The sequence below is a fragment of the Kogia breviceps genome, chromosome 5 (assembly GCF_026419965.1).
Source record: "Kogia breviceps isolate mKogBre1 chromosome 5, mKogBre1 haplotype 1, whole genome shotgun sequence".
NCBI lineage: Eukaryota > Metazoa > Chordata > Mammalia > Artiodactyla > Physeteridae > Kogia > Kogia breviceps.
The window spans coordinates 121,826,100-121,848,821 of record NC_081314.1 but is presented as its reverse complement, the minus strand read 5'-3'; the positions used below and the strand labels follow the sequence as shown (position 1 = coordinate 121,848,821).

The window sequence follows — 22,722 nt, the reverse complement described above, 5'->3', positions numbered from 1 at the left end:
CTTTATTTAGATATAATTCACATACCATACAGCTTACACATTTAAAGTGTAAAATTCAGTGGTTTTTAGTGTATCCACAGAGTTATGCAAACATCATCACAATCAATTTTAGAACACTTTTATCACTCCAAAGACAAATCCTATTAGCAGTTAATCCCCATTTCTTTCCAAACCCCTCCCCAGCCCTAGGTAATCACTACTGTACTCTATAGGTTTGCATATTATGGATATTTCATATAAATGGAAACATACGGCATGTGGTCTTTTGTTACTCAGCATAATCTTTTCAAGTTCATTCATGTTGTAACATGTACCAGCAGTTCATTCCCTTTTTATTGCTGAATAGTATTTCATTATAAGGCTATACCACATTTTGTTTATGCATTCATTAGTTGATAGATATTTGAGTTTTCTCCCTTTTTTTTTGATATTATGAAGGGCACTGGTGTAAACATTAATGTACAAGTTTTTGTGTGGAGAAGTTTTCAATACTCTAGGGTATGTAATTAGGAGTAGAATTGCTGGATCATAGGTAACTCTATGTTTAACCTTTTGAGGAACGGCCAGACTTTCTTCCAAAGTGGTTGCAACATTTAAAATGTTCACCAGTAGTGTCCAAGGGTTCCAATTATCCTGTATCCTAGTCAATGCTTGTTCTTTTATAGCTATTCTTAGTGAGTGTGAAGAGGTATTGAATTGTGGTTTTGATTTGCATTTCCCTGATAGTTAATGATATAGAGCTTCTTCCCATGTCCTTAATGTATATCTTCTTTGGAGAAATGTCTATTCATATCCTTTGCTCATTAAAAAAAATGGGTACTAGTCTTTTTATTGTTGAGTTGTAAGTTATTTACATATTTAGATAGAAGTCTCTTATCAGATATACGATTTGCAAATTTTTTGCCTATTCTGTGGGTTGCCTCTGAATTTTCTTGATAGTGTACATTGAAGCACAAAAGATTTTAATTTGATTTAAGTCTAACATACTTCTTTTTTCTTTTGTCACTTGTGCTTTTGGTGTCATGCCTAAGAAGGCTTTGCCTAACCAAGGTTGTGAAGATTTATTGCTATATTTCCTTCTTAGAGTTTTATAGTTTAGTTCTTACATTTAGGTCTATAATCCATTTTGAGTTAATTTTTGTGTATGGTTCAAAGAAATGGTCAGATTTCCTTTTCTTCTATGTTAACATCCAATGTCCCAGCCACATTTATTAAAAGGACTATTCTTTCCCCATTGCATTGTGTGAAATCTTAGGGGGGCTGTGTGTGTGTGTGTGTGTGTGTGTGTGTATGTGTGTTTGAGGGTGAAGGTAATCTTAATTTAGTTTTGTGGAAAGACAAACTATATAAGAATTTTATGTTTCTTAAACTAAACAAATGTGAAACAAATTTGTCAGAGTCTATGTCTATGTCTTTTGAGAGTCAAACAACTGCACAAATGGCAAGCATACATCTTGTTTTCTTTATAGCTTTCTTCCCCCAGAATCCTTAATAATTTAGGAAAACAGACACAGTCATCCCTTGGTATCTGCAGGGGATTGGTTCCAGGAACCGCCCCCCAAAATCAAAATCCTCAAATGCTCAAGTCTCTTATATAAAATGGCAGTAGTATTTACATATAACCTAGGAACATCCTCTCTTATACTTTAGATAATCTCTAGATTACTTACAACAGATAATACAATGAAAATACTATGTAAATAGTTGTAAACACAATGTTAAATGCTGCGTAAATAGTTGTGGGCAAGCGGCAAGTTGAAGTTCTGCTTTTTGAAACTTTCTGGATTTTTTTTTTTTAAGAATACTTTTCATCCACGGTTGATTAAATCTGTGGATGTGAAATCTGCAGATATGGAGGGCTGACTGTATGTACTTGGCTTTAGTTGAAGGTTATCTGAGTAAAATCTCTAAAAATTAATAGGATCGTGTTTTACCCAGTTGATTTATTATAAAGATGTATGTTTGTGAAATCCTGAAATGTTGTAGTCATTTATGACAGGCTGCTTAATGAGATCTACACGACCCATTTCTACATCAAAGGATAGGATTCCATATTTACACGGACATATTAAGCTGATATATCATCAAAACTGACAGGTTTTCCTTAGCTTCACTGGGATTTCTTGGCTTTTTGGACACCTTAACTATACTAGACATTTTCTTTTTGGGGGAATGAGAAGGCATCGTCCACATTTGCCTTTCATTAAAGTATCTGCCTTTTCCTTGCACACTTTCAGCTGCTCCTATGCAAACATTTTCGGGTTGTTTTTGGTTTTTAAGATCCAGTTTTCAGGATTCATTTTAGTGAATAAATTGAGTGCCCTGGTTTTGCCAGTCCTTGGCACTCATGTTCCACTGAAAGCAAAAGGGCTCCAATCTCATTAGGGAAAACTGCACAGTAACCTGCAGACAGGGTGTCTAAACATCTTCATCTTAGCTCTTCAGACCTTTCTCGGTACTCAGGGTGCTACAGCACAGGCTTACTGCTGCAGCTTCAGACGGGTGACTGCCTCAAACAAAGGCGAGGGTGGATTTTATACTCCCTAAGTAAGTGGGCATGGAAGAAGTGGAGAGCAAAACCCTGGGCTTCCATAGCCAGGAAGATGCTTGACAGTAACTAGCACAGAAGTAGTTCTGTGATCTAAGCAAGACTTTTTAAAAAAAGTTTATTCAACCCCAAATTTATAGTGTTTTTTAATGCTGTACAGCCAATTTACATTTACAGTCCACCACTAGAGTTAATAGAAATAAAAGTAATTGTAACCACAGTATGGTTAATGGAGACACAGCACATAAAATGTAAACTTCGCTGATTCTCTAATTGGCACAAAAGCCTGGACAGAAGAAGAAAGTGGTCTTTATAACACAGCAGAGCCAAATACCAGTAATCAACACAAAATTATAGACTTCATAAGATTCAGATTTTCTTCTTAAGAAAATTTCCTTTAACTGTACTATTAAAGATTTCATTTGCCGTCTAGAGCTGCATTGCCCCATACAGTAGCCGCTAGCTACACATGGCTAGTGTAAAAACCTAGGACTTTTTACACTAGGAGTAAAAAAATCTAGTGTAAAAACCACACTGGATTTTGAAAACTTAGTGTGAATGAAAGAATATAAAATATTTACTGAATATTTTTTGTTGTGTATACATTGAAATAATATTTTTGATATATTGAGTTAAATATATGACTAAAATTAATTGTACCTGCTTCTTTGGATTTCTAAAATGCGGCTACTAGAAAACTTAAAAGTACATCTGTAGCTCACATTTGTGGCTTGCTTTATATTTTTATTGGACAGCGCTTCTCTAGAGGTTGAGGGACTATAACAGCATAACTACACCGGAATTCCATCTGTATATATTTCTGTCAGCTGTCGTAGTTCATTAGTCACTAGTTCACAGTGTATAAGGTGAGATCAATACTTCTCAATGTATATTTTTGTTTTCTTCACACCTCACCACTGTTAAACAGTCTGTTCCCTCTCCTGAGAACTTGTTTCCCACTTGGCTACTTGGTAAATTCTAACCTTTTAATAGGCAGCTGAAGCATTCTTTTCTCTGTAAAATTTTCTCTGAGCTCCCTTACCCCACACCTGTACCCCAAGTAGAAACAAAGACTGTCCTCGGGACTCATGACGGTATCTTGCCCAATATCTACTGGATATCTACCGTCTACTGTTTGCTGTGCACAGGGATAGGTGGTGGAAGTGTCCATATGTGAACCAGAGGGATACAGACCCTGTGCCCAGAGTGCCTGCATTTAGAATGGGATATAGATAAGTAAACACCCAGTCACCAACTGGTGTGAAAAATGCTATAACGGGAGAGATTCAGGGAGTACATCATAAGCATGCCTCTCCCAGACTACTTCTTTGTGGTGGATAAACATTGAGCCTGAACTATATGTATCTGATCCCATAGGAACCTGAGTTCATAAAAATAATTTTGTGTTTAAGTATAAACGCTCAAGGGCATCTTTTTCACATCACAATCAGTTAAAATGAGAGTTGTCTTCAAAATACAATTACTGAATAGGTATTCTTATATTACATATATGCCCCAGTATCCTTGCAATGACTCTCTTAGCCAGGAAACTGAGGTACTGATTTTTTAAACACAAAGAACAACAAAATAGCCCCAACACAATTAGAATGATTAAGTAAAAATGAATCCCACGAAAGGTGTGCAACTTACTTAACACTAATGTACTATCAAAAAGAGTTCAGGATTTCAATGACTGGATTTCTGTGGGGTTGAGGAAGACGGATGAACACCGAGGTGAGCAGCTTTATTAAGTCATCTAACGTACTGCAGTAGACTTTTTAACACTAGTGCTAAAAGGGGCAGGACCAGTATTCGGCTTGTTGTATTAATTGTGTAATCTTACTTACTTGGAGGTTGTTTATCTACCAACTGCAATGATCTAAAACCCACTTAAGAAGCAAAAAGAATGCTTTTCAAAGCAACATTTGAGTAGTCCAAATATCTGTCACAAAGTCTATGCACTAAAGTTCACGTGCCTTTCTCCTTGGTAAGCACATCAGTTCCTTACACGGGACCTATTTAGTTTTACTTTAGACTGAATTGTGACAAGTGAGGCTATCTGCATTCTCAGTCTGCACCAGACTAGAAGCTGCCAATCAGAAGAGGAGGAGAATGTTGGAGACAGGCTCGCTGGCAAAAGAGAGAAAAGTCTACAGATTGTCAGTTAGGGAAGGGGGAGAGAAACAAACTACAAAAGGCAGAGATAATCAGTCATAGTATCCTGGAGTCCTTCAAGGCAGCGATTTATGGCTTATACACCTCCTGGGAGCATCCCTAACACCTAGGAAGAAGCCTGATAGAGAATAGGAACTTGATGTACTTGTTAAATCCACTAACACCTACTATAATGAATACTTTAAATAAAATTAACCCTGAATTCTCCAGAAAAAGCCAAACAAACTGCTTAAGAAAACAGAAATGTTTATAATACATTTCAGAAAATCTTTAACAACAGTTAAAAACGATTTTAAAGAAAAGAAGACTCCTTAAAGAGCCACGCTCCAATTATGCTGACCATCACGTAACTAGAACAGTGGCTTTGCATCAATCCTGGATATATGTTGCGCTACAGAATAGCTGACTTTACTAAGTTGCCTGAAACAGATTTAAAACGGTGCTACATACAAATAATAAGCTATCATATGAGGTTTAAACTATATAAGATGGCAACAGATTGCACAGTTGAATCACTAGGGTGATGTAAAATAATCGTTCTAAAATGCACTATCACCATGAAGCAGAATCTTCCTACCATGTGCCCAGCACTGTGCTAGGGGCTGGATTATTAAGCATTAATTTGAAAAATTGCTTTCTCTTTTAAGATTGTGAAGGTAACCCCAAACTCTCATTCATATTTTTAAAGGTTAAATGCCATTTTACACGCATAACACAGCCATTACATAACAGGCATAGAATACTTTTTACGACTTGGATAGTTCTTTTTTCTTTTTTTAAGTGCATTAGCAACTCTATTTTCAAATGCTATCGAATTCTTAAGGGTCTGAAAACCTACACGTAAGAATGGAGTGTCTCATCCACTCACTTGTTTTGTGTAATAAGTGTTTGAACACAGGCATGCCATTTCGGAGTTCACAGTGAGGCTAAGCTGTACTTTAGCGTTTTCGTAGCAAGCAAAAACAATTTCAGCAACGGTCCTCATTTCCCCTGGTAATTTTTTTTTTTTTTTTCTTTTCATGGCGAGTTACTAAACGCTAGATGCGAGAGTCAAAAAGAAACCTGACATCTGCGGAGGTGTTGAGGGGGTGTTAATAGTTCTAGTTAGATGTTTGGGGAGCGTTGAGGACAAGATTTTAAAACAGCAAATACAGGGAGAAGGGGGAAATGATGGTTTCGGATGACTCTCTCCTCCCTCCACTTTCTCTCTTCACCAATCCGTATGCCCCCCAGTTTAGAGGCGGGTTCAGCGAGATCAGGCTGCAGGAAACCGGGAGGCTCCTCGGCGCTGCCGCCCCGGCCTCGTGATGTAATTGTTATTTCTTACTCGGAGCCTGAACCGCGGAGAGCTGCCCGAGAAGTGGCAGCCCGGTGCCTTCTGCCTTGTCTTGTAGGGTCAGATTCTTCCCGGGGATGGTGTAGATTCGAGAACTGACTCCGCTGGAGACTTCGCAGTGACAAAGCAGCTGAAGATAAACCCTGCTCCCGGGTCCTCCGCCGTCCGAGGAGCTGAATGGGGCGTTCCTCAGGTCTCCTTCCCAGTTTTTCTCTCGGACTCACTCCGCATTTATCCCTGGCTGCCTCCTACGTGTTGGGCGTGGGGTCAAAGTGACCCGCAGTTAGTGCCCGTGCCCCCCAAGATCAAAGCAAGACACACAGATTACAAGGTGGTGGAAGTTGGGGGTGGGCGAGAGGGAGCCAAGGGGACGCGTGTCGTGGGCGAAATGGGAGGAGGGGGACGTCTAGGGCGCCGGCACCCAGGAGGGGACCCGGGGAGTCCTGGCCCCCAGCCTGTGCCCCCAACACGAGCCTTTGGCCTGTGTCTCGAGATCGGTCCCCCCGGGGCCCCGGGAGGAGCTGTCCGGGCGCCTTCGGCCGTGGCGGCGGCTGGACAGAGCCGGGAGCCGCGGGGTACGGCGCGGGCGCGTGGAGCACCCACCTCTCCCAGCCGCCGCGATCCTCCCGCCGCCTCGGGGCCCCGCAGTCCCCGCCCGGCCGGCCGGAGGGCGGGCGAGAAGGAAAACCAGCCAACCGAGGGGGCCCCTCAGCTCCCGCGAGCCTCCGGGACCCGGGCGCCTTCCTCCCGCCCAGGTGACAATGGGAAAGAAGGGGAAAAAAGGGTTAAGAAACTTGGCTGAAGAGCTGAATGGCGTGGAGCGGCGAGGGGAGGGACTGGGCCGCGGCGGACTCAGCGGCGGAGGGAGGAGCGCGGCTGCGGGCGGGCGGCGAGCGAGGCGCTCAAAGTCAGCCTCTCAGACATTGCAGCAGAGCCCCGAACTCGGGAGGCGGCGGCGGCGGCGGAGGAGGAGGCGGCGGCCGAGGCGGAGGGACGACCCGGCCCCACGCCTGCCCGCGCGCCCGCACGCCCGCCCGTGGCCTCGCGTCCGCCGCTACGCTCGGCAGTGCTGCCGGTCGGAGGCAAGAGCTCGCTGGGGCGCCGAGGGAGGACGGGGCGGCGGGGCGCTTTCGCGGAGTGAGCCTGCCGGAGCCCCGGGCTCGGAGCCGCGGCGGCCTCGGGTGAGTGGCGGCCGCGGCTGGGGGGCTCGGAGGAGCGGCCGCCCGCGCTGCCGGAAACGGCCGGGAGCGCGGCCCGCGGCGGCGTTGGCGTTGACCGGTAGGGCCTCGGGGGCGTCGGGGCCGGCGCTGCGGGCGGCGGGAGCGGACGCAGACGGCGGGGTGGGCTCGGCGGCGGGACGAGGTGGTGGGGAGGGGGATGGTTTCCGGGGAAATTCCGCTTCTCCTGCTGGGTCCAAATCTCCCCGGGAACTCGGGGGGCCCGGGCAGCGGGGCCGCCAAGTTGTGGAGTTGGCCCCGGGCTCACTGGCGCGTACGTGCCAGTCCTGGGCCGGGGGGCGGCCTCCGGGTGGTCCCTGAGCCGGGCGGGGGGGGTTGGCGTGGGCCGGGGTCGCGGCCCGCTCGGCTGCCCCCTCGGCCCCGAGCCCCGGGCGCTTCTCGCCGCGCCGCTCCTGCTGCCCCGGGCGTCCTGGGCGGCGCCGGGCGCAGCTCCCCCCGCCTCTGACCCGGGTGCCTCCCTGCTCTGTGCTCGCGGATCCCGGTCCGGGGAACGTGGTTAGGAAAAGGGACCGCGCTCCCTACCCCCGGAGGACCCCCGCGTCCAGCCCAGCCCGTCGGTACTTGTCCTTCCCCTCCCGAGGGAGAGGCCCCTTCGACCCGAGGCCTCAACCATCACTTTACTCCTGAGCCAGAAACCGGGCTCACATCTAGGGTGAGCTCCGTGCAGGTCCTGGGAGGCTTCGGGAGGCTTGTTTTTCACTCTTATATCTGTGTCCTCTTCTACTATTAGTGCATGTTGTTGTTTTATGAAGGGTTTCCCTGGAAATATTCTACAAACCGTCATATCCTTTCCAAAGTAGTTTCCAAATTTTAATCAAGAGTTGGTGTTCAGTCTGAAGGAACAAAGGAATCAACTGTGTCTTAGAGGCGAACAAGCTGGGAGTCTGTAACACATGTTGATCTCTGAAGCATTACAGGAGTTTTTACCTTCTGTCTCGTTAAGGATTGCAGTTGGGTTTTGAAGATAGTAGAAGAACAGAATCATAAGTAGTTTTGCGTTTTAAGTTTTTTAATACAGCATTTTTATTTCGGAAAAGAATTAAGACGTTCTCAGCCACAAGGATTTTTCACTCAGTTGGTGGAACTGAGTTGGAGTTTGTCTCCGGTAATGTAAATGATTAAGTGTGAGATTGTGCGGGGGAAAAAACTGTTCCTAGAGGAAGAGAGACCATCCATAGGTGTCCAAAGTGAAAATGGTTGTCCGTTTACAGATGATGATTACTGTTTACATTGGGGGGGGGGGAGTGGTATTTGTGAAGCAAAGAGCCTTGGTAATTCATTCTTTAAAGTTATGAATTGCATTGAACCTGCTTGTTAGTGAATCATGGGTTTAGCAAGTGGGTGGCATCTTCCTGATGTGATTATTCACTAGTTTGGCATCTTTGTTGAAGAGACACTGAAATAAGTGGACTTTTTAAACAAATGCTGCTTCATCTGCCTGGCACCTAAGTCTGGGTTGCTGCCTGGAGTATTTTGAAGTGTTTTTCAACTTCGAAGTAAGTTGCTCTGGTTTTGCCCAGCAGTTTGGTAATGTGGTTTGAGTTTAGCTGGTTCAGAGAGTAGTGGCTTCATCACCAGTGCTAACTTTTTTCTGCCTGGGATTAGTTCCTAGAGACAAAGAAGATTCAGTCAATGGAGCAGCCCCTGTCCTGCAGGCTGTAGGATTGTTACCTTAGCCTGTTTCATACACTCTGGTGGGGAAAGACCTCTTTGCATACTTAGCCCTGAAAGTGCCCTAGGAGCATGAGGAAAATACGTATTAAAAACAAACAAAAAAGAGGACTACTCATTGTTGGTTTTACTCCAGTGCGCTCTCTACAGTGCCTTTGAGGTAGTTGAAAACCAGTTTTAATGTCTGGACCCACTTCCTGAATGTGTCTCTAAACTTTTACTAATTTAACACCCTAAAATACTGTAAGGTTGCGATAAAAAGGTGTTTGTAAAAGAGGCTAAAGGCTCCTCTGACTCTTGCAGTTTTTTAAGAGCAAAACATCATGATAAAAAAAAAATAACCTATACCACCACCTAGAGTCTTGTTTGTTAGTTTATTGCTCCTGAAGTTTGCTTAAATTGACATGTCTCTTGTGGTTCCGATATAGCCAAAGAATTATTGAGAAATGCTAGCTTTCAAAACGCATTCCAAGAGAACAGTTATTTGTGTAATAAATAGCAAGTGCCAATATAAATTATCCATGCTACCTTTACAATTGAAAATTATGACATATTAAGTTGAGTGGGCTATTCGCCAAAAGATATTAATTCAAAAGAGTCTAAAACAAGAAATTTTCTGCTTGGGCTCCAGGTAGCTCTCTCTGCTTAAAGACCCTCTTCATGGTTACCAGAGATTCAAGAAATCTTACAAATTAAATACCATTAGGACTTTTTGAGGTCCAGGTAAAACAAAAGCAATGATCAAATAAAAATATAAGGGAGCATTACAAGTTCAGAAATGCTGGCAACTTTAAAGGTGAGAGAGAATGTAGGCTATAGTAGAGCTGTGGTTCAGAGATGCGAAAAGTAAAATCAGCATGAAATAAAGTGGTAATCTGTCTTGCTAGTAGTTTATACACAGTGTAAAACAATCTGTTAAATGGGAGACCTTAGGAAGGCAGCTCTGTTGCCCTGTGGTTTAGCCCATTGTCTAGGTAGGAAGTAACATTCCTTCTTTAAGCGGTGTAACTGGAGACAAAGATGCCTCCCAAGATCTTTAATTAAATACCAGTTGAACAGAGAGAACTAGAGCAGTGTATTAATTCTGTCAAACATCACTATTTTAGAACATTGAGGACAACTAAAAATGAATTAACTCATATCTGGAAGCAGAGTTTTATGGAAGGTGACAGGTGAGGTGAAATATGTCAGTCTAATGGCACAAATAGGGAGATAAGGTGATATGTCATTCTTGGCTTCCTAGAAAGATGAGAAAGAAGAAGGTTATTATTTTGTTTTGTTTTTTTTTGTGTGTGTGTTACGCGGGCCTCTCACTGTTGTGGCCTCTCGGAGCACAGGCTCCGGACGCACAGGCTCAGCGGCCATGGTTCACGGGCCCAGCCGCTCCGCGGCATGTGGGATCTTCCCGGACTGGGGCACGAACCCGTGTCCCCTGCATTGGCAGGCGGACTCTCAACCACTGGGCCACCAGGGAAGCCCGAAGGTTATTATTAATTGTACAGATTCCATTGTAAACCAGTATTAGAAGACAGTGGCATAGAAGTAATTTTACATCAGAGTGGCTTAGGATGTATGATGTTAAAGGGATTAGGTTTTTAGTTTTAAAATTTTACGATTGTAAGAAACTTAAAAGGTCATTTTTAAGTGTTCTGAAAAAGCAATGATAGCTTTGTGTATCAGGTTAAAAAAAATAATTCTGCCCCAAATAAGTTCAAAACAGCTAATTTTTATCAGGAGAAAATTGTTCACTTTAAATTGTGATAGGTTTAGTTTTGCTTTTCGAACTTTAGATTGCCGGATACAGTCAGGTTTTAAAGTGTAGGTGAAGAGAAGAGGCGTTCCAGTTTGTTTGTCTATACCCCACCTCTCTCTCTCCTTATTGCTGTCTTGCTCTGTTGTCCCCTTTTCTAAAATAAGTAGCTTCTACATCTGTGGATATTTTCTTCCATGAAAACTGCCTTCATTTGTAGCTTCCCTTCTTGGCTGTGCTGGGATGAAGGTTCTTTACTCTTGAGCTTTTTCCATGTGCCCCTTCACGTGGCTACACACAGTGAGGGTGGGTTTTGTTTTGGTTGGTTTCATAGTGATTTACTGTTAACATGGATGAAGACTAGGGAAAAAAGCATTTACTGTTGTAACAAAACCCTTTGTACCCGTCTTCCAGCTAGAGAAATGTTTTTATGAAAAGCAACTTTTGATTACTATTGAAAAGTCAGAGACACACTCTGAGTAGAATATGGGGTGGAGAGGGGTGGAGGGCTTTCAGGATAATGAGTTTGAATCTGAGAATTAAATTGTTCAAGATGCATTTCCTTAAGTTGCAGTTTTTTGAGGGGACTGTCTTGGAGGAAAATGAGCAAACTCATTCTGTAATATTTAGATTAACACAACAATGAGGGAAATATGACACCAGGATGGTCACTAAGACTTGAGAAGGTAAAAATCAAGTGTGTCAGATGGTGAAGCAGGCCAATGGAATGGATCTGAGGGTTCTGTCCAGAGGTTGGAATGAATAAAAAGTAAATGGAGGAGAGAGATCTTGTTTCCATATCCTGGTTGCATCTGGTGCTGAAGCAGGGACATGAATTGCTGATGGTAATGGAGTTCCTTTTATGAGGTCATCAATATTATAAAAATAGTGGTGGTTTGAGGGGGAGAAATGACAGGTTCCCCCACTTGTGCATGTACACTGTTTTTGAATGTCTCTTAAATATATCTAAACTGGAAGGTCAAAATTGGGTACCAGCATAGAACCAGGAGTTAGTAATAGTTTATTTGGAAGGAAATGAATTAAAAATAGACCACCTTTTCTTTATTCTTTTGAGATGTGGTGTTTTCGAAGGGTCTTATTGAACATGGAAAACAGAGTGCTGAGGTTTGGGTGGTGAACTGGAGAACTCTTTCATAAGATTTTCTGGTAAAGATAACTTCATATAAATAACCCCAGAAAGAATGCTTTCTTTAAGCACATTATCTTGTGATTCAAGGGTAGGGGGAAAATTGGGACCAAAGAGACCTCTGAAATCTTAGCAGTGTTTTTTTGCAAACTGTAATACAGATGCCCATCTGTTGTTTTTTGTTCCTTGAAATTTAATGTTTAAATTGAATATTTAGGCTTCTAAAAATTAGAGTTTATTTAGAATCGAATTTCCTTTTGTTTTGCTACAGGTATGAAGAGTAATTTTAATTTTTCATAATGAGTATAGGTATTGAGATAAGTAGGGTGATATACTCTTTGTTGTCACTGTTATATTACATACTCTGCATTATGAACCTTAAAATTCAAATTGATCCCTACACTATCTTGCAAATACTACAAATAAAACGTGGCATTTTAGGATATCATTACACCTGAAACAGATAATTTTTCTTAAATTCATAAAACATTGAGAACAAGAATGAAGAAAAAGTAAAGATGTTACAGTTTACCATTGTTATTAGGATTTTGTTAGAATTAGCACCTTGAACCAAGCTAGAGATAACATTTAGCCTAGAACTCTAGGAGTAATATAATGAGAAGCGGATTTGAAGAATTTAGAAGACTGGCAACTCAGAAATGTAGAAAAAAATTACTCTTTGAAGTTATGGACAGAAAGGACTCCACTGTATTTACTTAGTAGTACTAAGATTTTTTTTAAAAGCTAAACAAGATAGTTATTGAAGATAATGTATGGATAATTACCTGTTAAATGAATTATAATTTATATGTTTTTTGATTGAAATAAATTCAAGAAGAACTCCAGAATATGTTGAAACTTTGTCTAGGAAGGTGCTTGTGACATCCATCCATCCTCCCCACCTCCCTCCCTCCTCACCTCCCTCCCTCCCTTTCATTCTTCTTTCCTTCCTCTTTCAATAAATAGTGCTGGGGTTTAAAAAAAGGCATTTTGTTAAAAGTTGAAAATGGACTTGCTTCTCTGACAGGGTTAATAGTTGTGTTTGAAATTCAAAGCTAGCATGGTTCACTGTCCCCAGTTTTTTAACTTGGTACACCTCAGGGAGTAAAAACTCTAAAAAGCTCTAAACCCATCTTGCCTCTTTAACTTTGTGTCATTCAGCAAAAATATCTTTAAGGATGGAAGGAAGAGACCCTTATTTGCCTTAAATTCCAGGTCACTGTGTGTGACTGACTAAGCCTAGAGTTTCAAGAAATTAAACTAGAAACTCGTTGGGAATTTGAGTCATCAGCTTAAGATACCACTGGGACCAGGACAGCTCTGATTGACCTGATGTTGGTGTTTATTCAGAGCTTTGGTGGAAAGGAGTCTCTCACCCTTGGACTTCTAATTAAGAAAGTCATTTTTCAGTCTCCTGTTAAATGATAGGGCTACTCCTTGTTTTCAGATCTGTAGTTTGCTGATGGATTGAGGATAGCTCAGGAACTAAGGAGTTTGGAACTTGTGGGGTTTTTCTGCAGTCTGCTTTGATTATTTTACTTTTACCTTCTTTACCAGCTATGTGAGGGTACTAGGTAAAAGTAAGGTGATTAGCTTTAGGTAAGAGAAAAGCTAAGCCACGTAGCAGTTAAGCTAGCTTTCTGTAGTTGTGTGCTTTCAATTGTTGAATTTGCCTGTACTGTACATAACATGTGAACATGTTAAATATGTTACTGCGTTAAAAAAAGATGATAATTTTGCATTGCAGTAGTAAGAAAGGAAATTATTTTTATAAGCAATCTTAGGATTAGGTTATAACTATAATTGTAGAGATTTAATGACATAATGTGGTTAAGAGAGCCTGACATATAGCAGAACACAATCAAAGTTTGAGGATTAGAAGTTTGAAAGAGACTTCTGTCTTGAGGAATTTACCTAGAAATAGAGAGATATGAAATGCTTAAGGGATTATAACTGGTTTTTTAAAAGAATACTTTCTAAGAATTTTTTTTTGATTCTCAAATTTATGAATTTATAGTAATCTACAGTAGAGTGGTAGATTTATACCCTGGAAAAGAAACAAGGGAAGGAAGGAGGACAGAAGAAGGTGGAGAACAGCAAGAAAAAGTATTTGAAAACATGTGAAACACTCACAAATGGGATATAAGAAATACCCTCAAATTGAAACTAATCACAATTGCAGTTTTTCCCCTAAAGGGAATATTTACACAATGGGTCATATAGGCTCAGGTCTGATTTTTGAAAAGCATATTTTAAAAAAGTGTTTCTGTTTTATTATTCCACACATATTTTTCTAGCTTAGGTTCTGCTACTTAATCAATGTATGATACTGATGAAAGGAAAGGCCTTTTATGTCTCTGGGCAACATGTGTAGAATCTGTAGAACAGGGAGGTTAGATTTCATTTCTAAATTCTGAAATTCTGACTGTGTATCAATATATGCTGTTGTTGACAGTAAACAGTAAAGATTTCAAGGTTATAGTTTTGAAAGGGGTAGAGGTGATGGGTCAAAACTTGAAATATAAAAAGGTTATTTAGTTACCTGTCTTTTGCCTTTTCCTTTTTTATTGCGGGGAGAAGTAGGGAAAGGAAAAGGATTTGGGGATACTTGCTTTGTGCCAGACATGGTGCTGGCTGCTTTACAGTTCCCCTGTGACACATAGGTGTCATTTTCTCTACTTTACAGATACAGAGACCTAGTCTGAGAGATGCCTGAGTAACTTGCCTGAGGTCACAGAGCTAATTTCATTGATAATAATTTGCTTTTCCATGAGAATATGCCATCTTTTGAAGAGAAAACCAGTCTCTCTCTGATTTTTAGAAAATCATTTTAAAAAAAAGCAACTCTGCTCCCAACCTGAGAGCCACAGGACTCAAGCAGCATTCACCCAGCCTGGCTTCTCAAAGATCAGTCCCACTGGGAAGGCACCCTGTTTCCAAGAGATGTTTCTGCTGCAGTTGCTGTGAGTTCTCGAGAGAGCTGATGCCCTGCTCCTGCACTTGCATGAGGAAGATGTAGTCACCGAGGGCAGCTGTGAGGGCTCTTAGCTCCTGTGAAGTGGACCTCAGAATTGCTACAGTGTTCTTTGAGGCAGAGAAAGCGACTGTGTTTCTTGATATAATTCATTAAAAGAGCTTGTCATGGTCTTAATCCAAGTGTTCCCAAGGCTAATGATGTTTGTCCACTTCAAGGAGCAGTTGTAGCAAATTCAGAGCCATAGCTTTTCCTGGTTGAAAAGTTAGATCTCTTGACTGTTACGGTTCTTAACATGATTTTTATTTTTAATGTCCTATGTTCACCCCCAGTAATTTTATTTTAAAGACTGTGCTATGCTAATGAACTAGTCTCTGTAATATGAAGAGGCAATTGACAATGCACTTGTGAATTTATCAGAAGGATGCAGAAATCAAGAGATGAGGAGTGTTTGGCTTCGTTTTGGGAGCAGACCATGGTCAGGAAAGAAATTTTTGAGTTAGGGAGGTTTGCAGCACATCATGTATTTTACAGTACACATCAGGCATGTTCTTTTATTGTTGGAGCCGTGAGAAATGGAGTTATAAACCTCTCCACCTCTTTTTACTTTCCTCATTTAAAATTTATGGAACTTTGAACCAAAAGACTCAAGCTGAATGGTTCCCTCTACACTAAAAGGTAGTCAAATTGAAACCGTATTGGAGACACAATGATGAGTAATAATGCTCATATACATAATATTTTCTGGTGTGCTTTGGATTTTGAAATGCCAAGTAAATGTTGGATAAACAAAAGGGTTTGTATAAAAGCTGCAAAGGAACATTTTACTATGATCCTTTATTAAGAAACTATGTTGTATCTGGCCAAATAAGAGAGAAACTGTGTAAGTGAACAATCTGGGTAAAAAAAATTTTCTGGAGTTCAGATATGTATTTGTATTATTTCCCTAACACATCCATGCCTCTTAAAAAAGTTAATTGAAATAGACTGAATCTGCATGAGGTCAAGGATTGAAGATGGAAGGTGTTTATCCACCACCTGGTTCTTTCCCAATGTCTGGATGTTTGGTATGATTGAGGCAGAACTCAAAGCAATGCATTGTTCACTCTGTTAGTAAAATGCTACTCTTACCTGTCTTGGTAATCCTTGACTGACCTGAATCAACGTTATGTTTTCTTCTGTTTTATTTATTTATTTTTTACTTTTGCTGGGGCTTTCACAAACTGAAGTACTCTCATAGAATCCTTAGATATCAGGTTGGAAGGAAATTTGATAGAAGCTATGGAATTTCCGGGTTTAAGTGCGCTTGTTTTAGAGGTACCTTGTCCTACTTCCTCATTTTCAAACAAGTCGGTGTATAGAGGCATCTTGCTTAACAGAAAAGCACATAGGGTAGGTAGTTGGTGTGGACTGTAAATCAAATAGTGATAAGTGCTACTATTTCACTTATACACCTTTTTCTTTTCTCTTGATCCTCTTCTATTTTTGGTTCCTTTTCCCCCTGTTTTCCCTTTTGTTCTCTTAATTTCTCACTTGTTCTTTTCTTTTTAATGGCTAGGTATCCATGTGACACAGTAGGGTTAAATGATTACTCATCTTCCAACATTTTTGACATTGTTGTTAATTTAAAGTTTCCAAAACATTTTTCGTCTGCATCCTACAGAGGAGGACACTGAGCACCTAAGAATTTAAAACCAACAGCTGGCAACTGGCTAAGCCCAGGGTGAGAAATCAAGTCTTGATTTATTTCACACTCTTTTGTTTGTTTGTTTTTGCTAAAGCAATCTCAGAAAGAGGGGCTTTCTGTACCAGGTGTTAAGGAATGGTGAATAACCTTTGGTGATGGATCCAGCAGGGTACTAAGGCTAAGCGAACCCCAGGGGAGGCCCTCTGAGCATCAGGACTGGGTCTTCAGGAGTGGAGTCAGCAGGGCCAACCATACCATCCTTTTTGTAGCCTCTTTCCTTCTCATGCTGTTAAAAGGGTCTTCAGGACAGTCTTGTGGTTCATTTGATATTCTAGAACTTGGGATGTATTCTCCAGGGTGAGAATTTAAGAAGAGAAGCTTTACAGTACAGGTGCACATCTGTTCATGCATTAGCTTTGTTTCTGCGTGTTATAGACATTTTTGAGCTCTATTTAAAATTCAGTGGGGGAACTTTTATTTGTCGATTAACAGAGTCAGGTGACTTTAGTTGACTAGTGTGATCAGAAGAATCACAGGCCAGACGCACTTACTACTGAAGAGTAATATTCTAAAACCATTAGTGGAGGTGGTTGGGTCTGTTGGTTCAGTTGGGAACATAATACAAAGGTTATGGGCCCCACTCTGTATTCTCCTTTGAAAAGGTAGCATATGGGATGCGAGGGCACTGTGTAGACCAGGGGCGATCAGTGCCCTGAACCAAGTGCACCGAGGTCCACCCCTCTAGAAAGAGAGCAAGAGAGAAGGAACCTAATGGTAGCCGTTGATGTGGGCCACAGACTGACCACATTCCTCACGTTGGCGAAGCAAATTGGAAAGGAATATTCTCACTCATGGGACAGTGGGCAAGAGAGTGTAGGCGCTCAGTACTGTCTCCACGGCTCTAACAAAATCAGATTTGTCTCTCACAGTTCCTTGTACCCCTGGTTGTGATAGTCTCACACTTGTTTGATGTCTGTCCTCCTCAAGAGAGGGTAAGTTCCATGAATAGGAGCTTATTCATCAGAGTATTGTTGGTGCTGTAGGTGCCTGGCATACAGAAGGTTGTTAAAACATTTGTTGAATTGAACTGTACCAATCCCAACTATTGGTGAAATCTGGCTTTTTGGGGGGTTAGGAATGGGGCCTTTGTGTATTTATACATTAAAAACTGCTAAATATTATGACTAACTTATGCACAATAGCTGCTGTTCTACATTTTTTCTTTGGTCTATTTAAATCAGAACTTCTATAAGCAATAATATTTCTTCCTTGAAATTTATCATCTTCTTTCCAGGCATATTTATTATGAAGGAAAAAGTGTAACTGTTGGTGACGTTGTAATTACTTGGCATTTGACATTGTTCTGTAATACTAAGTTTCTTCACAAATACACAATTTATAACATATTAGAATGCATGTTCAGCGAAATTTGGGGGGGCAACATTTAATTTTTTTAAATAAATGAAACAGTATTTCTAGAGCCTTATGGGCAATTTCCTTGGCCTCACTTGCAGTAGTCCTAAGGATCCACCAGCTCAGCACATTTAATTGCATTGAATTTGACTGCTTGGGACACTGGAGGCATCTCAGAGTCTCATGTTCAGCATTAATTTTGGCCTTCAGTAATCTTAAAAGTTAGAGGGTATCAGGAAGGACTTGATGATTCAAAACCTAGTAAATTATAGGCCCTAAGTAGTATATGAAGCCCTTTTGTTATTTTTTAAAATTAGGATTTGCTGTTCACTAGAGGTGAATTTTCTGACTGTTAGAACATTATCACGTTCAACTTGATTAATAATGCTAAGTTGGAAAAGAAAATTATTTTAAAACAGAGCTCAGAAATTTATAGACCAGCAATTAATTTTCAAATGCTAAAGAAAATGTGTAGATTATCTGGGACATAACATATACAGCACTGAGGCTTAACAAACGCTCTTAAAATGACTTTAATCCAGTTTCTTACTTGTGAAGACAAAAGTTTTTACTAAACTTTATGCATGCTTAGAAATAGATGCTTTTTCTAAACAGAAAAAACACCTCTGAGGGCTCACATATTTTTCTATTCACAAGTAAATAGCAGTGAATCATATAAATCATAGTAAAAGAAGATATACAGGCTAATAAACTACTGTCCAAAGTAAAAGAGTAGAAAAATGAGCACATTTACTATTAATGTGGTAAATTCTGCTTTGTGTTTTCATCAGTGCTGAACTGCTCTTTCCTTTCAGTTGTTCCTTAGTGTCAGTCAGTATGTCGTAGAGTATGTGGATTCTGTGCACTAGTATAACTTTCCCACTGTTAAATCCTCAGTGTCTGAGACCCAAACTTAATTTCTATTTTTATGAGCTGACTCTTGTAATTAAGGCATGATATCTCATTTAAACTAACATTAATATCATGGACAACAAAGTCCTACTGTATGGCATAGGGAACTATATTCAGTGTCCTGGGATAAACCATAATGGAAAAGAATATAAAAAAGAATGTGTACATATATATGTGTGTGTGTGTATGTAAAAAAAATTTAACATTAATATCCTTTGCAGTAAAAAAAGGTGACTGAGACTCTGAATCATTAGTTTGCTGCTAGTTGTTCTTGCTGTCAGTGTCTGTTTTCCCTTTGACTGCTCATCCACCTGCGTATGTTACATATTGTAAATTCTTGTGTATATTCCTTCCGATGATGCCAAAAAAGTACCATTCTAATAACATAAGCACATTCACTTTGAGTTTTGCTTTTGTACACATTCTACTTTTACCCCTTAAAAAGTAGTAAATTCTGTCATTGAAGCTGTTCATCACTGTTTCTTTTGAAAATTTTTGTATGTTCCACTTAATGGCATATTATCTTAACCTGTAAGGTTCCAGGTTGCTAAAGGCAAAGATGACAGTATTGGTTAATACTGAAAGTGGATAAAAAATGGGTCTTTGGGCAGTCAATAAAAGGATAAAATTAAAATCTGACTTTAAATCTTTCAAAACTCTGAAATTAGTACGCATTTCCTCACATGAGTCACAGGTAGAAATCCAAATTTTGTTTGATGTTATTAATGTTTGTTTTCACGTGTCATAGCGAGAGTGGTAAAACAGTTTTTTCTAGTTGTATGAAGTAAATGGAAAGAGGAATAGCACTTATTACTATATACTAAAACTAAAATTCCCCTGTGATGACAGCATGTTAGTTTGGACTATGTTTGATTTTACTTTACAGTGAATTTTAAACTTTTTTGATTTTATTTTTTGGCATTCTGGTAAATGTTGAACAGCAATCAATTTACATATAGGTGTAAAAAAGATATTTTTAAAGATAACCAGCTTTTTCCACTTGAGGATAAGTAGCAAGTTGTAGTTGCTTTCTGTAGCTTCAGTCATTTGTTCTATTGAATACTTAAATGAAGCATCAGTGAAGAAAAAAATTTGTACTTGCACCTATTGCCTTGGGAGTGTTGCAGAATTTAGCAGTTCTCAGATGGCCATTGTTCCTTTTAAAAAGAAGAAAAGTAGTGAGCGGATAGAAAGTTTTGGTGTGGGGAGGAAAGGAAATATTACCTCAAAACTCTGTTGATGTGCTCATTTGTTTTGCTTTAGGCCTATTTGTGTAGTGAATTTTAGTGGGTGGTGAAAAGTAATAATGTGTTGAAAATATTAGTATGCTTAACACATTCCTGGGTGGTTTGACTATAAATCAGAGACATGATGGAGAATAAAGGATCAGAGCTAGAGATTAGATAGGTTTCCGTGTAGTTCCACTGAAGCTGTGAAATGGGTGACTCATTTAAGTTTTCTGGCCTCAGTTTGTAAAATAAGGGGGTGAACCAGCATGATCATTTGGTTCTTCTAGACTCTATCAGAATCAGTATCACTTCAAAAGTGAGCTTTTACTGTCCCATGCCATGGAGTAACAGGGTGCATAGAACTAAGGGCTGTGAGGATGTCCCTCCTGATTTTTTGAGCTTGGCATTTAATAGTTTACAGCAAAGTTTTTAGCTGAACTTAATTGAACTTGTACTAGATAGGGTTAATAGGCTAGAACAAAAGGTCAAAGCATAAGGCATTAGGCTTAATTAAGGGAGAGCAGGAGTGGCAGGAGTGTGTGACAGTTAAATGGGTTTCCCACAGACTAGTGTCGGTTCCCGTGCAACCATGCCTCAACTTAAGAGGGTTATTTTGTGCAGAGGGCAGCAGTGATTAGCAGTTTGACATGCCAGACACTTCTGGCCAATCCCATCTGTTTTAGAGGTTAAAAAAGCACACCTTTATGAGCTGATGGATTGATTTGTGTGCCCGTCTGGTAAAGATTAGAAGTCCAAGGCCAATGCAGTAAATGTCAGTTATAGAATATTGTACTTTCTTCGTTGGCTCATTGTTTTAACCGTCAACTGTTTTATAATGGGGGATAACTGCTGTTTATGGAGTCGAGTGCAAGATGGGTGGGGGAACGGGTGAGAGAGGAAGAAAAATATTTCCTAGGTGGAATTGTCAATTAACATATTCCATAGCAAGCGTTTCAAGTGGAGATACGGACTCCTCTAGATACACTTCATCTTATGGAGTGTTTTTGGTCTGTTCCTTACAGGTTGAGTCATATTGTTCTTTTCTGAGTGTTATCTGAGCAACCTGTCAGTCCAGGATTTACTTTTACATTGAGAATTGATAAGTTTCTTTATTTAGGTACCTCTTTTTTGGACAAGATAGATCGTTTATCTCTGTACCACTGTATATATTTAAAAAGTGTGTAATGTTTTGTTCATTGACTTCCTAGGGAGAGGTAAGGAAGAGAAAAGAGAAAATGGAAAGAGCAGCCACACACATGCATACTTGCTGTGTGGGTAGGATTTACTGTGCTCACCTGAGGCTGATGCATGCTGTTAAAATGAAGTGTGTCAGAACCTAAGCTTGGACTTTTTTCTTCAAGTTTGAGAGCTGTAAGAGTGATGCCATTAATATAGTTCATTTTCAGTTCACGGTTGTAGCTCATTTAAAGACACACAAAGGCTAGATTGTGATTATAAAAATTGCTTTTTAACATATTCTCATATCCAAGGAAAGGATAATTTATGTGTACGAAATAGAACTTTAGATAAACATTGTGATCACAATTAAGGAGCTTTAGGAACATAAAGCGTTCAGTCTCTTGGGTGGACAGAGGGAAGTGTTTGGGAAATAACAAAAGTTATATCGTCAGCCCGAGATTTGAAATCAGATAAAAATGTGACCAAGAACACTGGAAGCAATATTAGAGGATGCTGATTGGCCCCGGTGCTTTTATCCTTGTCAAGATATGTGAACCATGAATTGCTTGTTACACAGTTACACAGATTATCTATATCATGTTAAAGCCTGAATTACTTCTTATAGAAAGGATTAAAATATCTAAAGAAGATATGGTCACTGAAAGTTATATATGGATCGTAATAGTAGCTAGTGCTTTTAAAAATACATGTATGCATTTATTTTACTACTAAGGTATTCCAAAGTGAATTGGCTTAACTTGTAGAGAGAAATTGAGATTTTATTTTATTTCTCATTTAAAAAAGGACAAAGTGGCATCAAGGTGTTGGAGTTTGTTTAAGAATATAGTACTTAAATATATTTTCATCCTTGTGTTCTTCGTGGAGTAGCATCAATTGAAATGATTGGGATCTAATACAGATTTACATGAAAAGAGTCTTGCTCTTCTAGGTAGGGAGAGAAGGTGAAGAAGCATAAATTTTATAATATCATTGCTTCTTTTTCACTAAATCATTTTTAAATTGCAAAAGTTTGGCTTGAGCAGTATAGAAATGCTTTGGTAGTACATTAAATGTGGGGAGATTTGTCTAATTTAATGGACAGAAACTTCTTAAATGAATCTCCTGGTGATGTTATATTAAACCGAAAAAAAATTTGAGGCTCTACATTTGTACTAATATTACAGAGATTTTTAAAGGTCTCTAGATCCTAACCTTTTAGTTTCCTTCTCTTTTCTCCAGTAAATTCAAGTGCCAATAACACCTAGTTTGTGTTAGAATTTTACTAAAGGGAAATATTTTGTAGGATTAACTTGCTTTTGTGCGTTATGATATATTCTAAGGTTTTGAGGAATACACATTGTCCCTCGTAATTTATGGTAGTCAGTTTCTGTCAGTCAGTTGTATTTCTTTACTTTTACTAATGTGGTATTATTGGCTTTGAGATGGGAGCAAATTAGTTGAGT

At 40.0% G+C, this 22,722-nt stretch overlaps 1 protein-coding gene and 1 long non-coding RNA gene across 18 annotated transcripts in view; one reads left to right on the top strand and one right to left on the bottom strand.

Moving 5' to 3' along the window:
* Positions 1 to 4,952: 4,952 nt before the first annotated feature.
* On the bottom strand, positions 4,953 to 6,852 carry LOC136794270 (uncharacterized). The gene is made up of 2 exons (XR_010840816.1): positions 6,663 to 6,852; positions 4,953 to 6,307 (listed from the first exon to the last, which is right to left on the bottom strand). It is a non-coding gene; the product is annotated as an uncharacterized lncRNA (long non-coding RNA).
* The window catches only part of NRIP1 (nuclear receptor interacting protein 1), a 159,850-nt gene continuing 143,072 nt past the window's right edge, over positions 5,945 to 22,722 (top strand). For 4 of the 17 annotated variants that reach the window (XR_010840812.1, XR_010840808.1, XR_010840807.1 and 1 more), the window contains exon 1: positions 6,958 to 7,240. The gene's annotated coding sequence lies outside the window, so the exon portion shown is untranslated. Of the gene's footprint in view, positions 6,391 to 6,793; positions 6,815 to 6,944; positions 7,241 to 7,300; positions 7,338 to 22,722 lie in introns of those variants that run through there. The other 13 variants (XM_059065635.2, XM_067034926.1, XM_067034925.1 and 10 more) reach the window with 9 other exon arrangements.